The 7,869-nt window shown below is 36.7% G+C and overlaps 2 long non-coding RNA genes across 2 annotated transcripts; both read left to right on the top strand.

The window, feature by feature from the left end:
* Nucleotides 1-2,418: 2,418 nt before the first annotated feature.
* Nucleotides 2,419-3,851, top strand: LOC131016982 (uncharacterized). The gene is made up of 3 exons (XR_009099292.1): nucleotides 2,419-2,521; nucleotides 2,810-2,896; nucleotides 3,713-3,851. It is a non-coding gene; the product is annotated as an uncharacterized LOC131016982 (long non-coding RNA).
* A 2,319-nt stretch (nucleotides 3,852-6,170) lies between these two features.
* On the top strand, nucleotides 6,171-7,461 carry LOC131016977 (uncharacterized). Its single transcript, XR_009099287.1, has 3 exons — nucleotides 6,171-6,821; nucleotides 6,907-7,132; nucleotides 7,254-7,461. It is a non-coding gene; the product is annotated as an uncharacterized LOC131016977 (long non-coding RNA).
* Nucleotides 7,462-7,869: the final 408 nt, after the last annotated feature.

The raw sequence follows: 7,869 nt of genomic DNA, 5'->3' as shown, positions 1-7,869 counted from the left end.
AGAACCTAAACAACTTGTACTTAGAGCAAGAACGAAAACAGTTCTAAAAACAAAACTAAAAAGAAGACAGAAAAACCATAATCAGAGCCTGGACAAAGAGTCATTGTCTTCAGGTTGAGATCAATAAGAAGTTCATTTCATTAATAAAGACTGATAAGCCATCAGTCGAGGTACAGAGCAAGACTTACATTGGAGTAAAAAGAAAAACAAAAACATCATAGGGAAACCCATGGACTCCAGCAGTCTGCTTGGCTGCGCCTTGAACTTCTTGATCTTCATCTTCTGTCTTCGTGTCTTCATGTTCCTAAGCTTGTTCCACTCTCACTTGTGTTCCGTTGAATTGAGGTCTCATCTGAAACGTCATCCTTCTGACTTCTGGTGATCCTTTGTTGTTCCATCATCAGTCAAGAGTTAGAGGACAGGAGCAACCTCAAGAAAAGGTTTCTCTCTGACTTCTGAATTTCCCAACTTTCCCCCTTTTTGGCAAAGCCAAAGAAGATAGACATCATACTACAATTGAAACATTTATGGCAAGACAATAGTTGAAATAATTTTCAGTTCAAAGATTTTGTAACGTAATAACTTGTTCAAATGTAACATTTAAATCATTTGATATATACGAAAGTAAACCCACCTCGTAGTAAAGCTTTGCTATAGTTCAATGACTGTTGACTAGCTCTTACTCTCGCGCTTAACCTTTAATGCGAGGTTATAAGGTAAGACTCATGTTTTAAGGAAAACTCTCAATAAATGAGAATGCGTAAAATAATTATGCATGACTCATATTCAAGAATTATTAATCCTAGCTATCAGATTTAGTAAATAAAATAAACTAACTGGGACTCATCTCGTGAGGTCGGATAAATAACTGTAATTAATCCGTTCATCTTAGGGTGTTCTAACCCGCTTTGTAATTAAATAGATCTCCTCTATTTAATCAATTAAAAGGAAGTAACTAAATTCAATGAATCACTAAATAATCCCATAATAAATTACTCTGTAATTAGGAACAGCCGAGTCTAATTAACCGATTATAAATCTGGTCTCTAATTAGGCTTAAAAAAAAACAAGAAATGGGATAATATGAGACCAAATAATTAAAAGGCCCAACAAGGCAGCCTAATAATTAAATACATCTGGGCCCAATAAGAATAAAAGATAACAGCCCAGCTCCTCCAGAATTCAGCCCAAGTAATTACAGCAGAAGGCCCAACTGAAATTAATTAAAGGAACCCAGGCCCACTTCTCCCTCTTCCTCAAAATCGGCTGACACAATTAGCCCCTCTCCCTCTCCCTCTCTCTCATCGTGTTCGCCTCTCACTCCAGTAACCCGCCGCCTCCCTCCGGCGAGGTCGGCTTTCCCCACCGCCTCTGACTCCAGCCCCATCGTCCGCCCTCTCTCAATCTTTCTCAAATTCTCAAAATTTTAAAGTACACAGATTCAAAAGAATCGAACCCTAGCTTCGTCCTCTGAAATCGCCGCTCCGTCGGGGTTCTTTATTGCTTCAGTCGCCGGCCGCCATGGTCATCGCCATTGGCGCCTCTCCCTCTCCCTAACTCTTCGACTCACTCTCTTTCAAGGGCAGATTCACCTTCACACACAAAAGAGGATAGAAGCCCTAGCTCCTATTTCTTCCAAAATCGACGCTACCTTCATAAAATCCGGCGAGTTCGCGCCTCACCTCCTACACTCATCTGAATCTCTAAATTCTGATGCAGACATACGCCGCCGCGGTATTTCTGGAGATAGGCGAGCGGCCGCAGTTGCTCTGGATCGACGCTGCTGTTTTGTTGTATTAATGCCGCCGTCGTCCTCTTGGGTCCAACGACACAGGGCAAAGGTGTATAAATTTTAAAACAGGATATAGATTACAAAATAAAAAATAAAAGCAAAATTGAACAAAATTGCTCATTTTTCACTGTTGGTACAAGAATTATCAGAAACTATAAGAGCCATTAATACCAATCGATACATGTGAACAGCTATCGATTATGGTTCCTGAACCCCTCCCCGGCTTTTACTCATCATCTAGTAAGACTGCAAAAAGAAGATGGAGAGTTATGGAGCAAAATAGTAAATTCATAATTATTTATTATTATTATTATTATTATTAAACGATGGGCTATACTAAGTAAAATAGAGACTATTAGGGCACGTTTGCTGCGGTGTTTAACGCTGTATTAGCATATTAATCTGCTAATACACGAGCGTTTGGTGGCTTTCTGCATAACACAGACGGCCCAATATTATGCAAGGGCCCGGGCCTCTTTACATAGATAAATCTCGTTTAGGAATACGCCACCCCCCCTCTGATACGTAAACCACCAGAATTATCTTGGATGGAAATCTCATTTTTGCCCTCAAATTCAAATATTATCAGCCCTAAACAACGGTGTCGCTTCTTTCAATTCCCCATTCTCTACATTGTCGCTACTGTGTGTCTCCGACGAAGAACTCGACGCAAGTTTGGCTGGGCAATACCAGGAATCATTTTCACGCCGGAATCGACAACCCCGTGCGGTGCGTAAATTATTTTTTTTGATTGGAAACTGATTTTTATTTGTATTTCAGAAAGAAGAGAGCATACAAATCATTTGTGAGTATTCAGTTTTTTTCGAAAAAAACTGTACATAATCTTTATTAAAAAATTGTGGTTTTAGCATTGCTTGGATTTGAAACTTACAAATTCCATTGAAAATTTCTGACTCGTGAACATGAAATCGAAAGGCCCGAGACTTGTGACCACTATTTTCTACTTATTTTTTATTCAAAGGTGACTCAAATTGACTTCGAATTATCTCTACGCAGCCGCTGCTATTCTCGTCGACGAAGAACTGTACTCAAGTTTTGCTGTGCAATACTAGGAATTAATTTCACGACGTAATCGACAAGGTGGTATGTGCTTAACTCGTTTTTGTGATTGGAACATGAAGTTGATTTGTGATTCTGCTTGTCAGATTTTTTTTGGAATAAACTGAATACAATCTTCATGAAAAAAATTGTGTTGGATTTTTTTTAATCGAAATTTACTAATTCCATTGTTGCATTCACTCGTGTAACAATCCCCACGAATTCCAAAAGCAATATACGACAACCACCAAAGAATTTTGCTCCAGTTTGGCCATGGGAGTTTAGGCTCGAAAACTGTTCGATAAAATGCTTCAAAGAGGTGAACAATATTTATTTCTGGTATGGCATCATTCTAATGAAGATATGTGTGGTCTTAGACCATCACCCGTTTCTGATAAAGGACTTAATTAAAGATGTACACTGTATATGTAATAGAGATAAGTTGGCTATGTGCGCAGTTTTGATGTTTGTGGGGCAGTATTCTAGGTGAGAAATAATCTGCTCAAGATTTACTTTGTTCGTTACTATTTATAGCATTCTTTCTTCCTAAGGTTGATTTGAGTTACCATTTATTCATTATTCCTTTTTAGTTATAACTTTGTAAGTACAATTGTGATATTATTAGAGTTGAGCAATAATCTCTCATCTAAAGAGATACTAACTGTTGCATATTTCTTATATTTGTTTCCTGTGTAATGGAATTATTTTACTCCCTACTTGGACAGACTTTATGGTGACTTGATGCAACAAAATCGACATTTAATCTTACTTTTCATGCTTAGAATGGCTGCTAAGCATTTGGTATTCAGTATAATTACTTCTTCTTGCTCATACTCTCATCATTTTCATCTCTACTGGCAGTTGCCTGGCCGCACAGATAATGAGATTAGGCCCTTCAAATAAGGTGAGTTTAGGCCGTTGAAATCTTCTTTTACAGTTTTCGATTCAGTTTAAATTAATTGGATAAATTTGAGCATGCTATATATATATATATATATATATGTATATGTTTAAATTGAATATAGCTTAAGTTATATATACATCAATGCAATACACTAGGCGCATTTAGTATATATTTGGACGGCTGATAGGGGTAGACAAATCAGGTCGGCTGATTTAGAGCTTGAAAAATCTAGCCATTTGATTGAGGGACATAAATCAGCGAATAGAGCAGCTCATTTTCTATCTAGCAGAATTTATAGTTATAGTTTTCGATCAACCACACTTTCTTGGACCAATTAGGCTAATCAAGTAAGATATTCTGCTGAGTAATCAAATATTTTCGAGGTACTATTGCAGTGGGGTAGGATGATCACCTCAATGTGATTATTTTGTTTAATTAGGCTAATAACATCATAATCACCAACTTCTTCAGCGCATCTGCTTTACTAAAGTATGTCATTCTTGTTATTGCCACACTGTAAAGATGAAATCTTTATCATCATTTGAGTTGTGACTCATGCACATATGTATCTCAAATGCAGATACTCTTTGTTGTGATAGAACTAGCAGAAGGTCAGATACATGTGTGATTAGGGCTGGCAATTTTCGACACGACACGAAAACACGACACGAAACCGCACGGAATTAATGGGTTAGTAACACGCACGATAAGGTTCGGGTCCTTATCGGGTCGACCTGATAAGGACCTGATAATTTCGGGTCGGGTTGGGTTGGGTTCGGGTCGGATTCAGGTAACCCGATAGTGATATTATTATTTTTATTAAATATTTATTTTAATTTTTAAATTTTCGATTTCTTAGTTTAGGCCTTAGGGTTTCATTCATTTCAAATTTCAATCAATTATTAATGTTAACATTTTATATTATTGATATATATTTAATATTAATTCATATTTTTTTTCGTTCAAAGCCTTCAAAAACGAAGTACCAGCATCTAAGTTAGCCGAAGACTTTCTACATGGCGATGATGAACCTCAAACCGAATCTTCTTCGGTCTCCACTATTGCTGTTGCATGAAGGTTGTCACTTAGTCTAGTTATGTTTTGATTTGTTAAGCTCACTTGGATTATGTTGTAGTTATGTTAGGAATTGACGACTCTTGGTTGATGCATTGTTATTTTCATTTGAGCTTATTATATTTTGTTAAGCTTATTGGTTTAATGCTTTATATTGATTGGATTTTTAGTTTGGCATATGTTGAATTGTTGATTTATTGGATATGTTGATTGTTGAGCATATGTGATGAATTTTGTATTTTTTTTATATTATTATTCATGTGAATGAATCAAATCAAATTTGTGTTGTTATCAGGTCGTAATCAGATCGTGTCGCTATCGTGTTGTGTCAACCCGATTCAAATCGGGTTGTTATCAGGTCGTAATCAGATCGTGTCGCTATCGGGTCGTGTCAACCCGATTCAAATCGGGTTGTTATCGGGTTCGTGTCGGGTTCGGGTTGGGTTCGGGTTTAGGTGTATCAGGTTGGGTTCTAGCATTCCCTTATCAGGTCGGGTTCGGGTTTGGCCTTATCAGGTCGGGTTGATATCAGGTCGACCCGATAGCGATCCGACCCGCACGATTTGCCAGCCCTATGTGTGATGAAATGGGATAAAATGCTTCATAGAGATGACTTTAGGCCGTTGAATTCTTGTTTTATAGATTTCGTTTTGGTTTTAACTGAAATAGAGGAAATGCTATTAGTGATAAGGTGAAGTTATTAGTGCTTTCTTGCGTGTATCCGACCACCACCATTGAATTCTGTTCGAGTTTATCATCATTGGATTTTAGGTCCTTTAACTGTTTGATAAAATGCTTGATAGAGATGAGTTTTGAAAACAAAAGCCTGCATTTGTTTTTTTGATAGAGATGAGTTTTGAAAGACTTTTGAATCTCAAGAGGAAGCTTAAGTTTGATAGTTTGGTGATTGCTGATATGTTTGATTGTTTAGCTATGTTTGACACTTTGGTGTTTGCTGATAAATGCTTTTCGAGATTGTATTGTGTCTTTGTTGACATATATTCTATGTTTTAATATTCTCTACTGTTCTTTGGAATGTGTTTTGACATTATGTCTACTGCTCTGCCAACAACAAGTCCTTGCATGCGAACCTAAGAGATTCACTCGTCATTAATAAATAGAGTAGAAGGTCTTGCAAAAAGAGAAAGCCAATATTCAACCTTAAGAAAAGAAAGACTGGTCAGTGCTTGAAAATATTTATATATGTGATACTTGAATTGGGGCAGATTATGTGCATATACTTCCCAAACGTTTCAAAGTTATTGGTCATATGAACATTTTATGAAGGCATATATATAGAGAGATATATATGCTATCCATCTTCATCTGTGTTATGCGTTTCTGTTTAGTTATTATTGTGATTGAATTCTAGATTTGTTGCTTTGGGGGAATGTATTAAATATCATTTTTGAATGCCACTTTGCATTGCAGATTACTGATATCTGCTCAAATTTCACATTAAATGACTGGTGGAGAAAGAGCACGTTTGAACGATATTTTGTTCTTGTTACTGCAATTAATAATGCGACTGCATATTCTTAAGATGACCCTTGTAATTATTTATTTTTCTGAGTCTAGATCAAGAAAAAGAAAACGTGCGAATGGTGTATTAAAATATGAAATAGTAAGTAGAGTACCTGACCAAATTAAGCATTTGCGTCGGATGATAGGTACCAATGACATAGATTGCATTGTCAATTTGCGTATGGACCGTAACACATTTGGGCGGTTGTGCCACATATTAAAGGAACTAGGGGGTTTAGTCGAGGGTCGCTATGTGAGTGTCTAAGAACAAGTAGCTATGTTCTTGTCTGTCCTAGCACATCATAAAAAAATAGGGTTGTAAGATTTGATTTTTGGAGGTCTGGGCAGACCATCTCGCATTACGTACATGCTGTATTAGGTGCAATTTTGAAGTTGCACCAATTATTTCTATCTAAACCCAAGGTTGTTCCCGATGATTGCACAGATCCAAGGTGGCAATGGTTTAAGGTAGGAAACTCACAATGTTAATGGAGTAATATTGTCCCTAGTTTTATGTATTACTAACTCGTTTTGGAATGTATATTATCCATAGGGCTGTCTAGGGGCATTAGACGGCACATATATTAATGTGACGGTGAGCAATAATGAGAAACCACGATATAGAACAAGGAAAGGGCAGATTTCAACTAATGTTTTAGGTGTATGCGATCGGGATATGAAGTTTGTTTACATTCTATCTGGTTGGGAAGGTTCTGCCGCAGATTCCAGAATACTAAGGGACGCCCTTAATAGACCCCACGGTTTTAAAGTTCCTAAGGGTAACTAATCATGTACAATAATTTATTCTGCTGAAATGTGGACATTTTCGCTTATAAGTTATATTTATAAGAATAGTTGTCTATAATTAACTTGTTTGTTTGCTTTTTGGGACTTCTACAGGAAATTATTATTTGTGTGACAATGGTTACGCAAACAGTGATGGTTTTCTAACGCCATACAAAGGAGTTAAATACCACCTGAAGGAGTGGGGTCCAACCGCTGCCAGGCCCCAAAACAAGGAAGAGTTGTTTAACTTAAGGCATAGCAAGGCCCGGAATGTGATAGAGAGGGCGTTCGGACTAATGAAAATGCGTTGGGGTATTTTGCGTTCCACCACTTTTTATCCAATTAAAATTCATAATCGATTAATAATGACTCTAAAAAAAATTCAAACCATAATAACTAAAGTCAATGTTTCAATAGAGATTGGTTATTTTTGAGGAGGAAAGTTATGAGAATTTCAACATCCAAGATTTAAAAGATGTGCATACGTGGTGTATAGAATTTGCATGTTCACAATTTATTCATTATTTACACATCTCTTCAAACATGGCAATTCTACAAATGAAAGGAAAAATACAAAATGTTTATGACGTGAAAAAATAATCCTTAAAAAATGGGAATTCTAAAATTGAATTAACAATAAACTTACACATCTTTGACTTGAATAATTCCATAAACAAAACTAACTCCCCAACAAGATACAAAATAAACTCCTAGATAAATTGGCCTATAG

Source organism: Salvia miltiorrhiza, chromosome 1, assembly GCF_028751815.1.
Source record: "Salvia miltiorrhiza cultivar Shanhuang (shh) chromosome 1, IMPLAD_Smil_shh, whole genome shotgun sequence".
NCBI lineage: Eukaryota > Viridiplantae > Streptophyta > Magnoliopsida > Lamiales > Lamiaceae > Salvia > Salvia miltiorrhiza.
This window is presented reverse-complemented; position numbering and strand designations above follow the sequence as displayed.